The sequence below is a fragment of the Mastomys coucha genome, unplaced genomic scaffold (assembly GCF_008632895.1).
Source record: "Mastomys coucha isolate ucsf_1 unplaced genomic scaffold, UCSF_Mcou_1 pScaffold22, whole genome shotgun sequence".
Taxonomy (NCBI): Eukaryota; Metazoa; Chordata; class Mammalia; order Rodentia; family Muridae; genus Mastomys; species Mastomys coucha.
Genome location: NW_022196905.1, coordinates 196,284,856 through 196,309,513, shown reverse-complemented (window position 1 = coordinate 196,309,513; position 24,658 = coordinate 196,284,856).

Sequence of the window (24,658 nt, the reverse complement as noted above, 5' to 3'; positions counted from 1 at the left end):
AGCTCTGACTTCTTATGTTGTTTTTGGTCAGGGAAAGACCAAGATTAGTAAGTCTACAAAATTAAAAACTGCATCAAAGTATGTTCCAGTGAGGTATGGGGACTAAGCCACTTACGTAAAATTCAACTCAATTCAAGAAGTGATTTGGGTTGTGTGGCCTGTTTCACTAGGCAGTTCAGCTAGGAGGGTATGGAGGGCTAATGACTAAATGGCTCACTAATGTAGTTTTGTTAAAAGGAACTAGTTAGACAAATAATAAAAAAGCTTAACTTAAAGAGCTTTAGTGAAAAATAGAGCATAAGTTATAGCTCAAACTCGTAAGAAAAACAACTCCATTTCTGCGGGCAAATGGTGAATTACTACCATAATCCTTGGCTACATCCTGACATGAAGATACAGGAAGGAAGCACCCTGGAATCTGCTTGCTCTGGGAAATGCAAAAACAGCACACAAGGCAGATAAATTAACAGCTGAGTGATGATAGAACAAGAGCAGGAGTTCTCAAGCAGGAAATTTCTAGTCATTTCCTTTTCGAGATTATGTGTTCTTTACTTTCAGATGATCATTTGGAAGAAACAGTTTTGGAAGAAAAATCCACTAAGCAGTTAGTTGGAGGCTATCCATTCGAAGTCCACAAGGAAAAAAAAAGTGTTCTTGCATCAATAAGTGGACAGTGGAAAGCTAAAATTGACATGTTAACATCACCTCTGATTATAATTGTTAAAGGTAGTGAAAATAAGTGTATATTTCAAAGGCATATGGCAAGTGCAATTTTACTTCTAGAAAGCTTTCTGGTGTTAAAAGTACAATTGCCACGCACACTTTGCGTGATGGTGGTATTTGAGGCATAAACTTCAAGGAAAGTCAGTCTCCTGCCTCCACATTGTCTCCTGGCACCCCAAACTCAGAGGTAGCCCAGATATGTCCTCGTATTTGTGTGCTAGGGGCCCACCAAGATATCATTTCTTTACAGCTAGAAAAAGAAAATTCGGACATTGCTCACTGACCTTCACCAATGTTCCAACGTCCTAGTTAAACCCTGGCTTGGAATGTTAAGCCATTCTAACTAATTGCCTCCAGCATTGTGGGTAGGGCATTAAACCCTGGCTTGGAATGTTAAGCCATTCTAACTAATTGCCTCCACCATTTTGGGTAGGGCATTAAAGTTTACAGAAAGAGATAGCATAGGGCATTCAGCAGTCAGCATTTGGACTCGCTTGCACTCGGATTAGAACCAACTTTGGTGGACTAGGACTTTTAAGATACATGCAGTCCGTAGCCCCCCTGGGCCCAGAGTACTTTGGCCCGGGGGGGTGCAACACCAATCGAGATTCAAAAGATTGAGCATTCGAGATTAGAGCATTTAACATTGAAGATTCAGCATTGAGGACTCGAGATTCAAGCCTCTATTCTCCTGGCTGGCACACCCGCAGCCTCCCAGGACTCTGGCCAGGACCATGTAGCCTGAACATACTCGGAGCCCAGGGGTGTTACATCAGTCCATAGGAGATGGCTGCTGTTTTAGACCTAATGTGTTTTAGGTGGTCTCAGATATACCTTGACTACTGAGCTGCCAGATTTTTCATTTCTCTTTTGCAATGATTGTAAAAGCCTCATGTCATTTTTAAAGAAATACACTCAGACCTTACAACATTCGTGTTGAGTCTGTTTGTCAAAGCCGAATCCTGTGCACACCTGGCCAGAACCCATCATCCCTCGGAACAAGGGACCCCGTAAGAAACCCCAGTCCATGGTATACAATAATAATTTAAAAAGTTAAGCCAAAATGTTGACAGATTTTACTTCAACTTATTTACCTAAAAGTTATGTTATGAGAACAATGCATAGATGTTTATATACTTCAGATATGTCCATTAATAATATAGAGAAATTTAAATTATAAAACAAAACATACTAAGCAGTATAGAAAATATAATGCATGATAATGGCTAAGTTATGTAATTTATGAGACAATACTTTGTCAGTATGTCATGACTGTTTTTGATTATTCCCCAAGTGCATCATGATATATAACCATTTTGTATGGTGTAACATAAATTATACTATGTAAAATTCTCTATAAGTTGTTGGAAAACTCCAGACAACTTGGCTATTGCCAAGGTTAATGGTTCTTCTTCACAAGCTGAGGGTAAGATCCTACATATCTCTTTGAACACGACAAAGTTGAGTTGCTGGGATTTACTGCTGTGGTCCTGGTTTCTCAAAGCCCTGGGAACAGGAAAGAGAATATTGCCCCTCCAGGGTGTGGCTCCAGTGGGGACATATTATGTCAGCACGGTCTTACATAATTTTGGATGTCCCAGAAATCCAATACAATCCTATTGGATATCATGAGTTACCCCCTATTGACTAGTGTTCATGATACTGGAAGGTACTCTGCATGCTATAAAATTTCAATGGGGATCTAAAAATTATTAAACTAGTTGAAGGTAAAATGAGACTGAACACAGTTCCCTTGACTTTCAGACCACAAGAATTCTGAGGTCAGTACTATCATGGTCTAATGCTATGGTCCTGTTTTCACAAAACCCTGGGAACAGGAAAGAGAGTTTTACCCCTCCAGGATGCAGCTCCAGGGAGAAATGCCATGTGTTAGCACAGTCTTGCATAATTTTGGATGTCCCAGTAATCCAATGCAGTCCTATTAAATAATCGTAATAATGGGATGCAAGATCCATACTCAGTCATGGAAAGAAACTGAGTAAACAAAACCTTAACTACTGGGCTTTCCAATATCTAAAACACTTTTTAAAAATAGAAGACAGAAGAAATTGTGAACAAAAAAAGAGCCACAGAGATGAAAGTATGAATCTAGCAAAGTTCAACCTAGAATGTGATGATGATGCTGTGGTACTAGAGTTTAGCGCTTTATGGAAAGTGACCATCTTAAGATTTCTATTCTCATCATATGCTTAATTTCTCAAATACATCTAGACAATCATTGGGTGCTCCAATGATTCCTTCTATTGGAAAACATTAGAAAGCAATAGCACTTAATTTGTAGGTTTTGGTGAATCAATGAACAAAGAAGGTATAAAGATATGTACAAAACATAAGTTCTTTTTTGCACCAAAGTTTTGAGGTATATCAGAAGGAATATGATACCCAATACAATTCAAAGTGATAATAAGATTGGTTTTAAGAATAATAAAGTTGATACTATAAAGCCTGCAGCCTGTATAGATTCTCTCTTGGGTCATCTCTACTCCATATCTGCAGGAGGGTTAAGAAGAAAGAGGCACTCCAAAGGACAGGCAAGAATGAGTACCTGCTTCCCAAGGGAGAGTTAAGTAAGACATAGTCAAGTGTGATATAATTTCCTCAAGGAAGAGTTGTAGTTAGACATGTTCAAGTGTGATATAAGTTGCTCAAGGATGAGTTAAGGTTAGTAAGGCACACTCCGGTATGTTGCAGTAGGCCAATTAATCCTATTTATATCACCCTGGCAGCGGTGGTGGCAGCACCAGCAGGAGTTCCTCGAAACCAACTCCGATGTTGTGGGTTTTTGAATGAAAGACACACACACACACACACACACACACACACACACACACACACGCACGCACGCACGCACGCACGCACGCACGCACGCACGCACACACACACACAGCCTTCTATATTAATATACCTTAAACAGCTCAATGACTGAGCCTTTCCAAACGTCCACACAGCAAGCACCCTCTCCCATAATCCCAAAATATTACTACTAAAACCTATATTCCATATCCTGTTGTCCCGGACCCAGACTTGCAACACTCCTGAGCCACGATCCCTGACTCTTACATATTGGCAGTCTCTCTGTCCTACACTTCTCAGGTCTGGTCTTTCTCCTTTCTTGGTATGGCAATTCTAAATTCTCATTCCTCTTTCATTCCCCTTGCCTGCAAATCCTAAAGTCCCACCTCTGTCTCCCTGCCCAGCCATTGGCCATTGGCAATTTGATTTACTCATCAAAACCAACTGGGGGAAGTATCTTACATGTGGATTCTCTTGCAATTTTGGGAACCCCATTAACATAATATAAGCATTACACCAAATCCACAACAGCACTGTAGACTATGGACTCTTCAGGGGAGAGTCACAATTGTCTTAGCATTAGCCTTGTATGTCCTATCAGTGTTTCTCAAGGTCCAGCTCAAAGGTTGCTAAGACACACCTATTTCTTTTTTTCTGTCTTTTTGGCAGCAACAGATACTTGTGAACAACCATTTGAGAGCTGAGAATTAAATCCATCATGTCTGGAAGAGCAGCCATCTCTCCAGTCCCTGTCCTGCTACTTTTTCATTTCCATTTAACTGATCTTATTTTATCATATTTATTCACCAGTTTTACATTTCTTATTTGTCTAGGAATCTTATGCATATTTGTGAAGAACCTCAAAGCAGCAACAAAAACTAATATAAACCTCCTTTACTTGTCACTATTAGGAGGTAGAATTTATGTAAACTTTGCTTTTCCACATTTTTTTTTCTTTTCCAAGACAAGGTTTCTCTGTGTATCCCTGGAAGTCCTGGAACTTGCTCTGTAAACCTGGCTGGCCTCAAATTCACAGAGATCTACCTGCCTATGCCTTCTGAGTTCTTGGATTAAAGGCATGTGCCACCACTACATAGATCCTTCCCACAATCTCCAAGAATAGCATTATATTTGTTTCTTAAAGAGGAAATAGACAATAAACAAACTTTCTGTTAATTCTACAAATCAACAAGAATAAAACACTAGTTTGTCTTTCAAGAATTTATAGTTGATTTTATAGAGATACAAACTTCAAAAACAAATAACTAAGTACCTAATAAGGATCCCTCAGAAGTCAAAAATTGAATTTAGGAAACTTCATGTTTTTCTATAATGAAAAAAGAAATTGGAAGAGGTTTGATGATAGAGGCATGATTTGAGTCATTCAGAGAAAATAAGGGATTCCTTAATTCATTCTCTTTCCCTCTTTCATTTAATTTGTTTACTGATCACTTTCTTAGGACTCTGTGGGCTAAAAAGTAGGACTATTGACAGAGTTATGTTCATATACATTCCTTGTTCTTTCTTTCATTTCAAATCACTGCCATATGAACAAATGAGCAAAGTAAGGGTTATGTAGGAAACCAGGTAGAGAAACAACTCTCCCAGTACTCCAGATTCTTTCAGAAGGAATGCTACATTTCCACTCAAGGGAGTTAGTATTCTGCTAAGTCAATGTGAGTGCATTTGCAATGCTATGAGTCATAATAGATCGACATGAGTAATACAGGTTCTGTTCCACCATAATATATGGAGATTGATGCTCATACAAAATTATATATTTCAGTGTCTTATTCTCTCTAATTTGGGTCAAGCCAGGATTTCAAGATGGAATATTTAATAATTACTCAGCATATTACTAATGCTTAGTGCAGTGTCAAGTTTTTAATGGGACGTACCTTCATAGGTAGTTAAATAAGGTACATGATGCACCAGAGTTTCAAGAAGGAACATATGCTCAGTGACTATAGATGTACTTGTTCCTGAGCTAACACAAGATCTGGTTTTTGGAATAGAGAATAAAGACATAAAGACATGATGGAGGAATAGGATGAATCAATTAATAAGTGAAATAGATGAAGAATATATCATTATAAGAAAAGTATTTTGGGTTGAAGAGATGGCTCAGTGGTTAAGAGCACCGACTGCTCTTCCAGAGGTCCTGAATTCAATTCCCAGCAACCACATGGTGGCTCACAACTGTTTGATGCCCTCTTCTGGTGTGTCTGAAGAGATCAATGGTGTACTCATATGCATAAAATAAGTAAACCTTTTTTTAAAAAAGAAAAGTATTTTGGAGTTGCAAGAATTTGTTGAAATAAAACAGAGATGATACTTTTCATGAAGTTTAAATTGGCTACAGTGGGTAGTGGACTTGAGAGACCCAACACTTAAAAGAGAAAGTACAGGGTTATACTTGAATATTATTCCACAAATCAGTAAGTACACAACAAAGATGAAGACTTTCAAAGGGCCACAGGAAGAAGAGATGGAAATGATATTATATAGAAACTTGGGCAGAGTGGAATAATTGACTGACTAAGATGAGAGCAGTATTGGGAATTATTAGATATCAGTTTTGATGTGGCTTTTCAGGAGGATAGAAGGCAGAGGAAAAATATTTGGTAACATTTTATTTGGAGATGACATCTTAGACAAGCAATAATGAGAGTAAATGGATGAGAAACAGAGAAGAAATAAAAATAAAAACACTAGGTGGTCACAGCTTTATAAGAAACACAGATGGTTGCTCAGTCACATTAGAATTTTTTGGAAGGGCTATATGGAATCACTTTGGCTTGTAACCATCTAATAGGGGCAAGAGGAGTTTTAAGTAGATTTTACCTGCCAGCCACCTGCTTTCTTCCATCTTCTATCAGTCAAGCTTGTCCCATAGAACATTAATTTTCAAATACTTATGGAGTATACTTCCCAAGCTTTTGGTCCATTTTTTAATGCATCAAAATCCCCAGACAGTTCTGAATGTATCTGATTTCAAGGTGAGTCAGCTAGCTGGTGTCCTTTTGCCTCAGGAGCTGTCTAGGTGAGTCATTTATAATTGTCTAGACTTGATAGTTTGCATCTCTTAATGGTTGACAAACATCTGGAAGGGCCAAGGTGGGAGGTTATAAGTGTACAACGGTGTTTGAAATCTAAAGAGAGAGCTGAGCACCAAGAGGGACTGACTTTATACCCACTTTTGCTAGGAAGAAGGTAACAGAGCTCATGGTTTGTTTGTTTTTGTTGGTGGTGTTTTTTTACTCCAGGGATGGTCAAAGCCTCTGCTTTGTTCCTTAAGGAAATGGATTATTCCAGGTTCTCATCCTGGATTGTCTTGAGAAAACTGTGAGTCTGAGGCTAGAGAGATTACTCACTGGGGAAGAATGCTTGCTCTTACAAGACCATCATTCCCCCTTACCAGCACCCTTGTCAGGAGGCTTGCAGACTACTATAACTCTAGCTTCAGTTGATCCACCATGTTCCTCTTCATTCCAAGACCCTCACACTCATGTACACATACATACACACATGCACATAAAATAATAATAATCTTTAAAAAGGAGAAACTATGGGCCAGTGGATCTGAAGAAGCACAAAAAATGTAATATAATCAGTTACTATGAGAACATTGGTGGCATTGATTAGGATAAGCAATGTTCATGTTGCAATTAACATTTCCCTAGAAACAGAAACAAATGAGCTGGCTCTACAAAATTAACCGTGATCCTGTGCTGAAATCCTGCAGTACACATCAAAGAATTATAAATCAATGAACAGTTGACATTTAAAAGAACTTTAGAGGCAACGTGTTAAAATGTCTTATTTTAGTCATAGTGGAAGGTATGACTCACAGAGTTTTAACAGTTTTATAAACAATATAAAACAAATGTAGAAGTGAGACTAAGAAATTCATTCTTTCCAGGCTTCTAGCAAAATGGAAGACACTAGCCACCTGGGCTCTCATTCTTTGTCTGTTGGTGATGCTAGTTTTAGTGACTTGCTCTTAAGTGAAATAACTGGACCAGGTACTTCCCAGTGTCTCACCCATCTCTCATCTTCTACTAGTCTCTGATAGGCTCAGCAGAGCAATGTTACAGAGGAACTAGATTTGTAACCACTGAGTGTTTAAGACCTCAGAAAACGGAAATGGTGACAGAGAGTAGGAGGCCAATGGTTAAGCTTTGTGCTACATCTTGGTAAAAAGTTAGAAGTAAGAAAATTACAGAGGTTACCCAGAAGGAAGAGATCAGTAAGAAAGAGCTAAGGAAGAAAAAGGAAGTACCTGAGATTCAAAACTAGAGACATGAAGAAGGACTAAGGCCAATTTCCACAAGGAGGGGCAGGCAGAAATGAAAGGAGAAGGTAGGTACAGTCTGGGAGAATAGCTAGGGGAGCTCAGGGTGATGATGTGTTTGAAGCTGAATAGTTATACAAGAAGTCATAAACGTGATAACTAGTGAGTTAGAAAAAAAAGGTGGACTGAGAGACTGGTCAACAGGTTGGACAGGAGCAAGGTCAGTTATAGGAGGGAAGGAAAGTGCTGGAAAAAGTTACAGTTGGAGCAGAGAATAAGGAAAATGTAGATGAGAGACTGGGCTCTATAGATAACAGATGCACTTGCTCTTTGGGAAGTTGTATGCTAGTAGGAATGAGATCAGCAATAAATAACAAAAACAAGGAGTGCTGAAGTTACTTAGGAGCATGAAAAGAAAGTAGAGTCAGAATGGGATTCCACTGGGAGTAAAGAATGGACTGTAAATTTCCCACGGGGTGTGGGCCTCTGCTATGAGCCAGAGTTTGCATTGCTGACAGAACACAGGGTAGGGGAAGACTTATTTAGCTCAGTTTTAGTCCATCATGGCAAAGAGGGCATGACAATGCATCTCATATCATGGTCAGAGAGAAAATAGAGGATGTAAGACCCTGACGAGCGTTAGCTTACCCGAGACTCCCTGAGTGAATCACATGGAGCCTGATAGATGCAAAGAGCATGAAGATTTTTATTTCAGTACACTGAGGCAGTCCTAGACCCTCAGGAAAGGAGGTGACCCCCCAACAGCTTGTTCAGTGAGCTCTTATACAATTTTCAGGGCAACAGCCATTAGACACAATGTGATTGGTAGAACTTGGGCCTTTTTAAACTGATTGGTCTTTAGGGAATAAGGTAGCAAGGACTTCCCTTGTCTGAAGGTGGGCAAAGGTCCACCCTGCAGAATGTGTCCTCCCCTCGCACCCCCCATGGTTGTTTCTCACCCTGTGATCTGAGGAATGTTAATTAGCCTTTCCCTTCAGGGAGAGTTCCTTTACCTTCCTAAAGTTCCTGAGCTTATCTTATTAAGGAAATTCCTGGCCTTCCAATGTTTTTCTGAGATGTCCCTGTCTACTTGAATCTTACAAGGAAAGGGGGTCTAGGCATTTATATGTGTATTTTTATTGGCTTTCTTCCACTAGACTCTTGAGTCTAGGGAGATCCTGTACCCAACATTCCTACCACCTCCCAAAATGACACCACCAACTAGAGACAAGGCATTTAGAACACCAGGCACAGAGACCATCACACATTCAAATCACAATGTGAAGCACCTGAGGCAATGCAGTAGAATTGCCTGTTCCTTTCTGTGGTATTGTGTTGCTGGGCCTTTTGTGAACTGTAGAGCTGGGACAGTGGCCTTCCACATGCTAGGCAGAAGTAGGGATAATACATATTCTCTTTTGTATAATGCTTCTAACATATAGACACCTGTATAAAAAGTATCAGCTGTACAAGTTCTTGGTTATGAAAAATTATGTTTTACTCTATATGACCTCAGTCTAGAGGGATAATTCCCAATGAACCAAATGAAGTTTAAATGTGTGCCTTTGTGACTTAGGTTGGTAGGGTAGTTTCCTATTTGTATAAAACTGCTTCCCTGAGATTTAAACTGGGGCTTAGACTCAAATATCTCAGTAACAGAATGTATTCTTAGTAACTGATATGAGGATCTTTTGAGGACAAAATCCAGTATTAAAATGCTTGGCTGGATAGACCCTGGAGAATTCACAGGCTTTAATGGGGGCTTTAGACTTGCAGTTACAAACGTGAGTCGTTTGTTTCTTCCTTGAGTAATCAGGGCACCTGAGCCTTGGATCTAAGTTATGGAGGAAGTATGAATAGTTGTGAAATTGATTAAAGGCAGAACAATTTTATTTAAAAAAAGAAATTTTAGAATTATTTCTTCATATTTTTTGTGTACGAGTTTTACCTGCATGTATGTGTGTGTGTACCACCTATGTACCTAGTGACAACTAATTCACAAATGGGATTTGGATACTCTGTGTCTGGAGCTAAAGATAGTCATAAGCTACCATGTGGGTTCTGAGAATTGAACCTGAAATTGATTCTGCAGGAGTAGTAAGTGCTCTTAACTTCTAAGTCATCTATCAGTCCAACCCAGAAAGAATATTATTAATAATGATTATGTGTTCATTAATTTATCACAGACACACAATCTAGTTTTGTTGGCATATCCAAAAAGAATTATTATCCCCAGCATAAATTTATTACCGAAATGCAAGGAAGAATTCTTTGAAAATATTTTCTGAATATCTATAATAATTAAATAAAAAAAAGACTTTACCAAGATCAAAACAAGTTTTTTTTTTAAACAATCATAGGAACAAGTTGTAAAAAAAATAAACTGATTACACAAAAGTCCCATTTACTTAAACATTCTAATAATAAATAATTTGAAATAGCAAGAGGACTTATAATGAAAGTTAAAGACAAAGCCCAGAAATCTTGATGTGCCTGTCAGTATTATTCAATAAATCTTCTTGATATCTCTGTGGCTTATTCATATTTGTTTATCAGAGCTCAGCTAAAAGAATGTTTAATTTATCAAAACAAAGTTATCTTCCAACAAGTTCTTATAAACAACATTAAGACCATATTATGTAAGCTGAACTCCTGTCCAAATATGATTAAGAATTGATGCTATAATTTTCCAAGCCATATTGCTAGTGAAGTTCAAGCCTTATAATAATTTCTACTGACTGACTGTGCCAGAAGACCATAAAAATGCTCTTCATAATCTTGGATAACAGATGTCTCCACAATTTGTAGAAGAGTTTCAAATTACTTTTCATTTACTCTATGAAAGCCTAAAAGTTTAGAGACAGTTAGATACCTCCTTATAAATTAAAAGTGAAGAAAAGTTAGTTGGAGAGACAGCTCAGTCATTAAGAACACTTATTGCTCTTTCAGAGGACCCAGGTTTGTATCCCAGCATCCATGTTAGATATCTTTCAACTTACTATACCTCTAATTCCAAAAATTCCAATGCCTTCAAGCTTCAGTGGGCACCTTCATAGATGCCGTATACATAAATCTCTTTCAGATTCATACACATAGTCATAAATTAAAACAATGAAGTTTTTAAGAGAGAAGAAAAGAGGAGAAAAAGTGGAATTGGAGAGACATGGGAGGAAGAAGTGGCACAAATATTTTACATTGAATATCTCTAATCAAGAAAGAAAGCAAGGGCCTGGAGAGGCAAATAGGTCATAGTTAAAAGCATATGCTGGTCTTACAGAGGAGTTGAGTTTAGATCTCAGAGCGAACAATGAGTGACTTACAACTGTCTATAACTCTAGCTCCCAGAGTTATGGTATTCTCTGCTGCCCTCCACAGGTACCATGCACCCACATGGTACACATAAGAACTCAGAAGCACAAACATTAATGTCAATTTAAAAAAGTCAATTAAATGTCAATTAAAAACTTTTAAAATAGCTTCCCCACAATCTGAAAATTAGATTGAGGTCGTCATACTGAGAAAGATCTGATCAGTGACAACAATGGGTGGAGGAAAGATTAGTCCTTTATTTATCTAAAGCGGATCCTGAAGGAGAAATGAGAAAGTTTATTATCCACATGAACTAAACATGAACTGAGAATACATAAGGCTTAGAGAGTAGGTGTATTTGATGTCAGGAATTAATTTCCTGATAAAATATCACCTCTATATTAACTAGTCACTTAGTTATTTGTTGCTTCTCTCTAATAGCATTAGGTACCCAGGTTATGGATTTATTGCAATCTCAAGCTTGGGAACATAATCTTCCCATCCTTAGGTTCCTTTTCTTTTTCTTTCTTTCTTTTCTCATTTACATTATAATCCAGGATGATGGGATCTCTGTCATAACATACCAGGAAGAAGGTACACATTTGCACGGTAAATTTTGGCTCCACTAACAACATTGTGCAAGCTAATTAGGAACCAACTATTGGAGTATTGCATAACTGAAATGGCTAGGGTGGTGAGTCATGACCTACCTAGTGTTTTTCTTTAGAGTAGTTTCTTCCATGCATAGAAGGAGCTTTTGTTTTATTCTATTATGTGGAAGGAGCTGAAAACTGGTTGTGATAGTCTAGGACAGTAAGGCCTATTGTGAAAGAAATATGTATCTGTGTTCTTTAGGTCTTCTTATATTTACTATCCTGTCTGCTGTTCATTCTTTTGATGGAAAGCAAACACAATTCATGGTCCAGACAAAAATATTGTTCATTTAATTTTTTTTTGTCTTTGTTTCTGATCCATGTTTCTCTTCAAGTCCAAGATAATACTTGGATGACTGTAGACCTTCTCAGACCTCTCTCTCTTACAAATTTTCTTCTTTTTATGTGTATGTAGTGTGATCCTGAGTAATTGGATGTTTATGTACATATGAATACATGTGTAGGTGTATGTGCTCAAGTGTGCATATACATGGCTATATGGAGACCTGAGACTGATACTGGGAATCTTCTCAATTGATCCTTACCCTATTTCTTTAGAAGGCACGTCCTCTCAATCAAATTCAAAAGGCTAATCTTGCTATCCAATTTGTTCCAGATATTTGCCATACAGAGCTGGAATTACAAATGAGCAGCCATGTTCATCTGGTCTTTACATGGGTTCTGAAGATCTAAGCTCTGATCCTCTTCCTTGTGTGGAAAGCTGCCACCCTCCCTCCCCTTTGGGATTGTTGGCCAGTATTGGTCCACATGGGTAAAGGGAGTAGAGTCAACAGATGTGGGTGGAGGGGTTGGGTTCAGAAGTCCTGTAGTGTGTACGGTGAATGATGACATCAGGACCAGTTACAGGGAGGCAGATCAACTTTACTTGGGGTAATTCAAGGCTTATGCCATACAATTTGGAGGACTGGGAGTAGAAACATCCAGGAAAGGCAAAGGTCATTGACTGAGGCCTTAGGGTACTGAAATGCCTCATTAGCATGGGGAAACATTTCAGGAATCTCAGGTGCTAGTTAAGCAGGTTCTTATTTGGAGAAAGGAAGTTGAACCTGTAATCTTAACCAAGGCTATGTGACATTCTTCAAGTACAGGCCTGGTGGTAATGGTTGTGGTGGTGGTGGTGGTGGTGGTGGTGTTGATCTCCCCAGACAAGGTCAGAGAAAGGGAAGCCCTACAATCAAGGGAGCCCTCCACACTGCACAGAGCTCAGATGTCTATGTGATCAATGCTAGACTTCAATTTTACTTAGCAGGGCAACAGAAAGCCATCTAACTTCTGATCTGTTTTCTTCGTCCTCTTGAAATTTGTTTTAATCATATTCCTTCCCAATCCTCAACTCCTCCAAGGCCTTCTCCATTTATCTCTCTTAACAAACAAAACCAGAAGCAAATAGCAACTAAAAACCATGGCTCCTAATGTTTTTGTTGACTAACCAGTCATGAGCCTTGTCGCAGAAGGCTGATAGACAGACACACTTTCACTCCAATGATGATAATTGATTTTTCCTGGCCAAGCAGCTCTCATTTTCAAGTAGTTTGTTAGTTGAGGTGCAAGTCTTACGTATTGTTCAGCCCTCCTCAGAGAAGCTTCTTGTACAGTACACAGTGATTCACAGAGACCAACAACTGGATACTACTAGGCAGAGAGGGAAGAGAAACTGTAGTTGTAGTTCTCAGCCCTGGATGGGATGTCTTTGTACTAGTTCTCTGAAGAGGCTAGGCTGATTCCACAACAGGCTTCAAATCGGCAGTTAAGGAAATTAGGACTAAATCTCTGTTTCCAAAAACTGGGCAATTCCAGGCAATCCCAGGCCTCAGAAGCTGTCTCACCACCTGGCCTGAAGCAAGGACAATAGGTCAGCAGTAATTTCTAGACTTCCTCAGCTACTTCCTCAGCCAACAGTTTCCAGATTTCCTCAGCAAGTTTCCAGCCCCTTACAGCCTGGGGTAATGGAACATCCATAGAGATGGGCCCAAGAGATTAACATAGAGGTCACCTACCCTGGAATTCCTTAATGTGCTCTAAATCAGGCCTACAAGCTCACTTGGGTGTCTCTCTTTTCTGGTAATGGGAGACCCCAGGATCCTGGACTTCTGCAAAATAAAACACTCTTTGTGTTTACATATTGTTGGAGTCCAAGGTATCATTCTCGAATCATGGACCCTTACACCTCTCCTCAAGGTTAATGGATCTAAAAAGGCAGAAAGATTGGAAGCACCAGAGGTGGTAGAGTATTTTTAAAGAAAGAACATTTTTACAGACAAAAGAGGGCAAATGCGCATTTGACCTCTTATAATTCCTAAAAAAATATTTGCTATAGATATATTACAGAAGAAACTTGTTTGCCCTTGGCTATATGTATTGTCATTGTAATTAAGCATCGTGATCTGACCCTGGGACTCCTGTGATTTTGCGGTGTACTAGTCCTGGCTTTTTATAAAACACAACATATGGTACCAAACATTTACCTTAGAGCTCTGAATCTGATAAGCAAATGCTCTACTTACTGAGGTATGTTTACCTCAAATTCTTCTCTAGATGAAATTACACTTTATTTACTGTGTGTGTATGTGTGTGCCTGTATGAGAGAGAGACAGAGAGACAGAGAGAGAGAGAGAGAGAGGGAGAGAGAGAGAGAGAGGGAGAGAGAGAGAGAGAGAGAAAGAGAGAGAGACATACAGAGACAGAGACAGAGAGACAGAGAGACAGAGTGTATGCATGCATTTGAATGCACACATGCAAACCACAGAGCTCATGTATAGGTCAGAGGACAAATGCAGAGATTAGCTCTTTTTCTTTCTCTACCAAATAGGATTGAACTTAGATAATAAGGCTTGGCATTAAGCACTTTTATGCACTGAACTACCTGATCAGTTACTGAGCTCCTTTTTAGTTCATTTTGAGACAGATAGTTCCAAACTTGTGGTCCAGCTTCCTTGACTTTCTAGTAGCTGAGCTGATATGCATTTACCATCATACCTGGAAAGATTTTTAATGCTAGGAACAGGACAACTAAAATGGGACTATTTACTCTGAAAGTAATCTTGCCAGTTATTCCCCAAAGTGAAACCTATATAGACCCTAAAGGATTCTAATGCACCCAGGAATCCGTGGTTGTGTAGAGAATGGGCTGAACCACTGGTACCCAAAGAGGAATCTGTCTCCTGGGGAGGCATTGCACAAAGTCTGACAGCTCTTCCCACAGAGCAGCATACAAATACTTTTTGGCTTTTGTTTCATCTTTCCTATAAAACTGTCACTCTGCTCCAGGAGAGGGAAAGGGAATCTAAAGAATTTCTCTCCTCAGTTCTTGCCAGAAATGAACCCAATTTTCCTTATCAACTTCTGTTTCCTAATTTCTTTGGAATATAGGGAAACTGAGGCAGCGAGTTTATGTCCTTAAGCTACCAGCAATACTTTTGACATAGGCAACCAACAGCACAAAGGTTTGCTAAGAAAGAACCCATGGTTGGAATGTAGGGGAATTCTCAACAAGGCATGAGTGCTGGGCAAAGAGGAAAGCCTTCCGCAAAGCCTTAGAGAATTAACATAAGAAAACAACAAGTTGGCAAGGAGGAAGGCTGGAAACCCTGCTGGGTTTGACAGAAACTGGCTTGTGTCACTGGCACAGGTGTGAAGGCTTTCTGGAGTACCTGAAAGTAATTCCCACCTGCATCTTCTCTGTCACTTGTTGGAGCCAGACAGCCTGGGTACAGGCGTATTCTATGAAATCTTCCCTCTTTCTCAGAGCTCTATAAGAATAGCACCTACTCCCCTCCCATGGGTCCTCAGATTGCCTGCTGTGGTGTCTGTCTGCCCACAGTGCTAATATGTCTTCTAAAAGATGTCTTACCTTCGACAATCTGAATCAATCTGTCAGTCTTGAACCCACACCCAAGACATTTAGGTATTCAGAATGACAAACCACAGAGAGCAAACTCAGAAAACTATACTTTGCAAATGGGCCTCCAACCTGGCAGGAACATAAAAAACCCCAACACTGTGTGGCCTCTAGCTGTAAACTTCTTGTCACTGTTCCTCTAGTCCACTTGGACCCCCTTCGAAGTGTCTTTTAAACCCAGTGTCAACTGATAGCCCCGACTGCTACCAGCTTTGTTTCTCCCACCCTCCTATGCTGGTTGCCTGTAAAGGCACATAAAGGAGAAGGAATTTAAATTTTAACCTGGCTTTTATTTGTGAAGAGCATACTAACTATTCCGTCTTAGGACCTGGAAAGTTGTAGGTAAGCTCTCAAGGTCTGGACTCTGTATTGTGTTTGTGCTGGTTTATAAAGAAGTCTTGATAGAAACCAAGTGCTTTGAAATACTTGTTATTTTTTTTCTTAAGGCTCGGTTGAGACATTTGCTGATGGGCTTTGGCTATATTTCAGGAAAGTTCACTGTTTCTTTGGCAGAATAATTCACTTCGATAGTTTCTTTATACAGCTTGACTTGACATTCCAAGGTTTAGACTTTTCCTCTATATCTTTATAACTGAAGTGTGGCGGCCATTTGGACTTTCTTGGCCTACATTATCTTACCAGTGGATATGACATGAACTGTGCCTACTGTCTGAAGAATGATTAACTGTTGGGCTACTGCTCTAAAGACTCAGACGAAAGGTCTGAGGACCCTGTCTGCTCACATTTGAATCAAGCTAAATTTTAGAGCATTTCTTTTTATTGTGTCGACTAAAAACAAAAACAAAAACAAAACAATGAAACAAAAGAAAACAAAACAAAACAACAACAAGAGCAAAATCCAGAGCTCTCACTTTATGGGGAATAAGAGATACCCTATTTTAGAATTATATTTGAATATGCATGGCCTAGTAAGATTGAGTTAGGTTACCCCAGATTCCATGTTCCAACATGGAAATAGTTTAATGAAGCTTCACAATTTTACAAAACAAGGACAGTCATAAACTGTAAGAATTGAGCACATAGGAACACCTCATAAAAATACCAAGGAGCAAGGAATATCCATTAAGCCTAAAGACAGAGCTTCAGAAGGGTTTACGGAGCAAACATCAGTCTCCAGGAGATGCCCTAATTGTGGGGAGTAATGGCGGTTCCAGGAAACGTCCCTGGGAGGGCGGATGCCCCCACCCCTCCTAAGTGCAATCAGTATCTCCCCCTCACCTGGGGCATAAAGGTCAATGAGAACAAAAGACAATGGGTTCCACCAATGAGAGATAACCAACTCATGTTGTAAACCTATGTACTGGGAAGGTATAAAAAGTATGTGCTTTTGTTCCTGGTCATCACCTTTGCTCTGAATGCAGGACAACCCCAGTATACTGGCAGTAAAAACCTCATGCAAATTGCAGTGATCTCCCTCCTGATTCTTCACAAGTGGGGCACCCACACTGAATACAACAAAACTAAGGCCAGTTTCAATGTAATATCATCACACAAGGCAGGTACAGTGAGATAGGAGATTTTCTGTAAGCTTCAGTTGCTATCTGATGATAGTCTAAAGTTTTCTCTTGATAGAAAGTAGGCTAAGTTAATAGATTATATCAGTTTATCTATCTATCTATCTATTTATTTATTTTTAAATCTATTTAGGAGATACTAGTTTTTATGCAGAGGTAGGCAAGGAAGTGAAAACTAGCCAAAGATAAGGCTATTAGCTTCTGGATCTGCAACATCCAACCTCTCCACATGACTGCAGCTCTGATCTCAATCATTCTCTGCTGACATGAATTCTTTCCCAGAATTCTCATCGGTAGTTGTTAAGTTTTTATAGGCATGGAGAATAGTCTGTGCTAGCATGGTGGCCCTAGGGAGAATTTTAGGTGATTAGTTGTTTCATGATATGAAAGTGCCCTCTAAATATAAGCCTTTTGGTATGTGAGTCCTTTTGTGTATTAGTTTGTATCTATGATAACAGTTTTGATGCAGGCAACAACAGTCCCATTAAAGATTCATCAACATACAATTTCACTCTACTCTGAGCTCAAGAGGTAAATGCTGCCTATTCTTGTGGCTGTAGATGACTAAGGTAGTAAACATTAGTTTCCCCCCTCCCCTCCCAGGAGGTATGTGTAGAGGTCTTGTCATGCAGTCTGAAGAGCATATCCCATTCATAAGTACTGATCACCCTCCACTAATTAGAACTATTCACCATTTGGTGCTGGGGCTATCTGATCTGGACCAGCAGGTCTTCATTCTTCAGTGACAGGGTTCTCAGTGGGAGGGGGACAGGAAATGGGAAGATAAAGAAAATACAAGTTAAAAAAATAAGAATGTTTGGTATCAGGAGGTCTTTTCACATGCTGATGACTCATGCAAACAAGTTTATTAGGAAATACAACACCTTATATATTGGTTTTTTTTTTTTTGAAGTGAAAAATGAGGCAATGACAGAAAAGAAATATTATACAATGGATGAAATCAGAAAGGAGTTAATCAAACAATGTGGCACAAACTGGACACAGGCATCTCAAAAGCAAAAGAGACAGCATACCTTGGGACTGATGACCATAGTTCCTTAGGGTGGAATCTTAAGGTCTGAATCGATAGCTCCCTAAAGGCCTTGGCGCCAGGCCATTACTGGCTCAGATGATCATATTCCTAGTTCTGAGAAGGAGCTATGTTTCTTCTCCATATATCTGAGCCTCAAGTAAAGCTTTGGTTGAACTGTTCCTCAACTCATTGGTGAACGTGCGAAGGAATATCTGCCAAACAGAACTTACCTGAAATATTTCCCTATCATTAGCTTGTGCTTTGTTCCTTAAGATGTGCCTATAACCCAATGCATACTGAGATATTACACGGCAAGACTTAATATGCCCCTAGAATCACTGAAAATAACCAATTTTATTTTGACTTCTAAAAATGTATATCAGATGCTAAAGTTATTATTAAGTTTAGCATACTCAATTTAAAATTTAGCACCCTTGTCTTGGGGTTAACCAATAGTTGTCTAATTAGACTTGAAGCCCACTCAGTGGAAGGAAATTCATGCCTGGTATTGTAAACTTAGCCAGATATGTATGGCTAGAGAAGTCAGAGAACCCTGAGAACCTACTACTGCCACATTCTTAACCAGTATAACTTACAGCTTTCCAAATACTTGTCTTGATACCCCCAGATAAGTGTAGCTCTCACCCCTCATTAAAGAAGTTACACTTTGCAGTAGATGAAGACTATTATAGAGAGCCACAACTCATCAAAATGGAGAAAACGACTGAGTATGGGGTGGCCAACCCCAATTGTTAAAGTTTCCCGTTTAGTCTACTATGAGATGGCATCTTGGAGACGCAACAAAAAGCTGTATCCACAAGCTGTTAACAACATAGTTGCCTAAACTTGACCTGAACCCTAACAACACCAGTTGACATGCAAACATGAAAGGGGGAACTTCACAAGGGCCATTCTGTGCATATGAGGAGCTACAGGTTTTTATGCTGCTGAGAGAAGAAAATTAAATGTTCTCCAGGGACCAGCCCCTAATAGTTGATCTGATCCCAAGTGACCAGTCTTAAAGATATATACAAGTAATAGTTAAATGGACTAAGTAGCTTGTCACCATTTTGTCATCTTACATAAACCTAGATACACCTAGGAAGAAAGAATCTCAGCTGAGGAATTACTCATGCTAGATTGGACTGTGGAAATGTCTGTGGACATTTTCTTGATTGCTGATTAATTTGAGAAGGCCCAATCATTGTGGATCGTACAATTGTGGGCAAGTGGGCCTGGGCTGTATAAGAAAGCTAACTGAGCAACCTAGGGGAAGCAAGCCACAGGGCAGCACCTATAACTGTTTTCTGCTTCAAACTCTTGCCCCAGTTTTCCTTATGGTAGACTGTAACTTGTAAGTTGGTTTTGATGAATATTTTATCACAGCAACAGAAGAAAACTAGAATCGTAATTAAAGAAGTCAAGAATTTAAGAGTGAGTAAGGATAGGATGGGAGGAATTAGAGAGAAGAGAGGGAGAGATAGAAATGATGTGAATATGGTACTTAGGTGTGAAATTGTCAAAGCTTAAATCTGTGTAGGTGTCTTTTGATGGGAGCATTTTTTAAAAGGACAATTTTTGAACTTTCAGAAGCCGCTATCTCCTTTTTTTGCCTTTCGCTGAGGCAAACACTGGCTGAAAAACTGACTTTTCAAAGGCTTTTAGACTAACAGAAAAGTAGCTATTGAGACATGAATGACAGGAACAAGCAAAAGAAACTTATTCTAAGTATTTCCTTTTCAGACTCCATTTAATCATAGGGAGAAGCTAAATCTAAGGTCCCAGGCCCCAGGGGAGCTGGGGACTTCCTGTGGCTCAACAGCTTCTGCTGTGAACAGCTGTCTGAGTCCAGACATCTCAGGGTCAACCTCTCCATCTTGCTGGCAGGGCCAAACAAGCTCATGTTCCCAGGCCTGGAAATGAACTCCTAACCCACTTCTGTTTTCTTAATTGTCTGCTAACCAGTAAAGATTATAGAAATTGATTATAGAAATGTTATCTAAATCAAGGTGCATAAGTTGTAAAAATATATTACAAATTTTCCTGTTATGCCTTAATTAACTCCATGCAGCTGGCCTGCTCCTTCGTCCCTTTATCACTCTGAGCTCCAGACCTAAAGTCTAGGAGAATGAATTAGGGACCTAGAAGCCAGGTGCCCTGGATACAGCCCAGTCTCCAACAGGAACTCCCTTGCTTATCCCATTATATCAAAATACAATTGCATAACACTGCAGCTCCCTCTCACTCCCCTCTTGATTCCTGTTCTCTCAATTTGTGTTCTCATCTTTTAAAAATACTGTACAATCTGCCTTCTGGGACATGGTTCAAATCCTAAACTGGCTACCTCCCTGAGTACTCAGAAAATAAAGTTTTCATTTTTAAGCTTCTGTATTTGAAATGAGTTTTCTTGACTTCCACCCAGAACCCAACAGTTAACTCTTAAAAACAAAACAAAAGCCGGGCAGTGGTGGCACATGCCTTTAGTCCCAGCACTTGGGAGGCAGAGACAGGCGGATTTCTGAATTCGAGGCCAGCCTGGTCTACAGAGTGAGTTCCAGGACAGCCAGGGCTACACAGAGAAACCCTGTCTCAAAAAAAAACCAAACCAAACCAAACCAACCAACCAAACAACCAACCAAACAAAAACGGATTGCAGACCTTTATTTAGCTGAGAGTAAATGTACATGCATTTTTTCTTATTTAAAACAATTTTAAATTTAAATGTATTTTGATAATTGTCTTCCCCTTGCCCAAGTTCCTCCCCATATCTACCTACCTAACATTAAATTTGCTCTCAAAAAACAACCCCAAACCCCTAAGCTTAATACAACAACCCAAGGCCCAAAACCTAGAAAGAAAAAGAAAAACATCCAAAATGAAAACAAACAAAAAACAAGCATTAAATTGATAATCAAAAAATGTGAACTCTGATTATTATCAAGACTGAAAAAAAAATTGACCACTCTAAACATTAAACCTTTGCTATTATAATAAAGGTTTAAAAACAGAAGTGCCATTTGCAACATAGAAACAGATGGTCTTGTTTGTTTTATTCTATAATAAAATATAGTTTGGGCTTAAGTATCTCTTCCTCCTTCTGAGAAGCTCATACTCCCTTATTTCATAAAATTAAATATGGGTTTTTCTTTCTTTCTCTTTCTTATTTTTATTAATTGATTATTTTTTATTTACATTTCATATGCCATCCCACCCCCCTTCCCTTTTGCCTCTAAGGTGGTGCTCTTCCATCCCCCAGCCCCCACTCCTGCCTCACTGATCTAGCATCCCTCTATACAGGAGTATCACACCTGTACAGGACCAAGGGCCTCCCCTTCCCTTGATGCCAGACAAGGTAATCCCTCTGATACATATGTAGCTGGAGCCATGCACCCTTCCATGTATACTCTTTGGTTGGTGGTTTAGTCCCAGGGAGCTCTGGGGAGTCCAATTAGTTGATATTTTTGTTCTTCCTATGGGGTTGCAAACCCCTTAGTTCCTCAGTCCTTTCCCTAACTCTTCCATTGGGGTCCACAGACTCAGTCTGATGGTTGGTTGTAAGGAGCTGCATCTGTATTGGTGAAGCACACATAGAACCTCTCAGGGAACAGCCATATCAGGATCCTGTCTACAAGCGCTTCTTGGCATCAGCTATCCTGTCTGGGTTTGGTGTCTGCAGATAGGATCAATCCCAAGGTTGGGTAGTCTCTGGATGGCCTTTCCTCCAACTCTGCTCCAGTTTTTGTTCCTGTGTTCCCTTTGGACAGGAACAATTTTGGGTTAAAAAAATTTGAGATGGGTGGGTGGCCCTATCCCTCAACTGGGGGCCATGCCTATCTACTGGAGGTGGTCTCGTCAGGTTCTATCTCCCTCTACTGGGCATTTCAGCTAATGTCATCCACCTTGGATCCTGGGAATTTCTCCCTTCCCTGGCATCTGGGACTTTCTAGTGGTTCCTCCTGTTCCCCACCCTGGATAAGCTTCTTAATATCTATTAAAACTATCATACTTGAGTATATTAGCTTTGTTTTATAGACCACTAAAATTGCTTAAGGACATTAAGGGTATCTAAGCTTCTAGAAGGAAGTATTTCTGATAAAAATACACATCTGAAGTTATGACTTTATTAAAAGTTGATTTCATATTTATATAAAATAGCATTCATTAATCCACAACAACTTTTAAATTATCAAATTTTATGTTTGATATATAAATTTGGATAAATATTTTCTTTTAAAATTGCTTCTGAAAAGGAACTAAGTCTTGTATTGTTCTTTCTGGGAACTTAAGGGTAATAAAAAAATATGAACTTTTTGTTTGACCAAAACAAATAATTTTAATACATTTGGAAAACTAGCATATGAAGAATCAGATATAATTGTTTTGTGACATTTACCTGATATATAATGGTTTGTAAATTTGAGTTTTGTTAGATATATAAATACCATAGTACATAACTACAGAACTAAACTAAAACTTATTTTAAAATCTAAATGTATTTAAGAATCCTGAACACCCAGAGGAAGCTCCACTCCCAGGTGCTCTGACACACCCAGGATCAGAGGTGAGCAGGAACCAACATCTGTCTCAACACTGGGAGTAACTGGGACCAGTGGGACCAGGCACACAGGAACTCCACCAGCCCAGTGATTCAGGTTCCTTCAGGTCTGTCTGGGCTGGGGTCCAGAGCAGACCTTGGGCACAAGCTCTGCAGCCAGTCCCACAACACACAGAGAAAGCCCCACTCCCAAGTGATCTAACAAGCCCAGGATCACAGAATACCAGAATCACAGGATCACAGAGACAGCTTGACTCTGAGGAGTTCTGACACAACCAGGATCACAGGAAGGACAGGCTCCAGTCAGATTTAGCAAGGGCAGGTAGCACTACAGTTAACCAGATGGCAGGAGGCAAGAGTAAGAAAATAAACAACACAAACCAAGGTCACTTGGCATCATCAGAACCCAATTCTCCCACCATAGCAAGTCCTGGACACACCATCATACCTGAAAAGCAAGATTCAGATCTAAAATCACTTATCATGATGATGATACAGGACTTCCCTAACCTAAAGAAAGAAATGCCCATGAACATACAAGAAGCCTACAGAACTCCAAATAGACTGAACCAGAAAAGAAATTCCTCCCGTCATATGATAATCAATACACCAAATGCACTAAACAAAGAAAGAATTTTAAAAGCAGTAAGGGAAAAAAGGTAAGTAACATATAAAGGCAGGCCTATCAGAATTACACCACACTTCTCACCAGAGACTATGAGAGCTAGAAGATCCTGGGCAGATATCATACAGACCCTACAAGAACACAAATGCCAGCTCAGGCTACTATACCTAGCAAAACTCTCAACTACCATAGATGGAGAAAAAAAGATATTCTATGACAAAACAAAATTTATACAATATCTTTCCACAAATACAGCCCTACAGGATAATAGATGGAAAACGTTAACATAAGGAGCAAAACTACACCCTAGAAAAAGCAAGAAGGTAATCTTTCAACAAATCCACACAAACCTAATTCCACCTTTTACAACAAAAACAACAGGAAGTGACAATTACTTTTTCTTAATATATTAATTTGAAAAATTAATATTACCAACATATCCTAATCGATTGAAATCCAATAATATGAGGGATTGGAAATTTGTTGATTGTCATCCAATGGTCTCTCTAATTTGGTAGTTGGAGAAAAAGGTCCAACATTGTACAATCTATATACACTGTCAGCTTGTATGTTTGTGACAGTGTCTGGCTATGTACAACATAAGGGTCTTGAAATCTTGCTTCTCCTATCTCAGCCTCTCTATTAGTAGTATTGTTTATTTCATGTTTTTACACTATACTATGGTTTTCATAGCAGCTTATATATTTCAAAATTATTTTTATATCCAAAAGAAACATAGAGGTAGAGGATTAACTAGGGAGGGGGCTTGTAAGAGGACAACAAAGTGAGACTGAATGCTTTACTTGACGTTTGTAACTCTTGTATCAAGTTTGAAGAAGAGGACTTTATAAGTTACTCTTTCTCTGAGATGAATGCTTTCCCAAATTATCACAGCTAATTAAACAAATTCTTACCTTCACCTAATGTCTGTGCCACCCGCCAAGCAGAACCATTGTTCATTGAAACAGTTGGGGAATGACTTAATGGATCGACCATCTTAATACCTACACCATTTCTTAAATGAATGTAACCTGTTCTCTGTGGGTTGAGAATGAAGTCACTCACTCAAGTCAAATAGCTTTGACCATAGCAGGAAGTCTGTATCCAAATATCGAGCCACAATTCATTTTTTGGTGCAGCAGAACTATCAACTCTCCGCTTAGCTACAATGGAGGTAAAATCCTTTGGTGATGTGAGG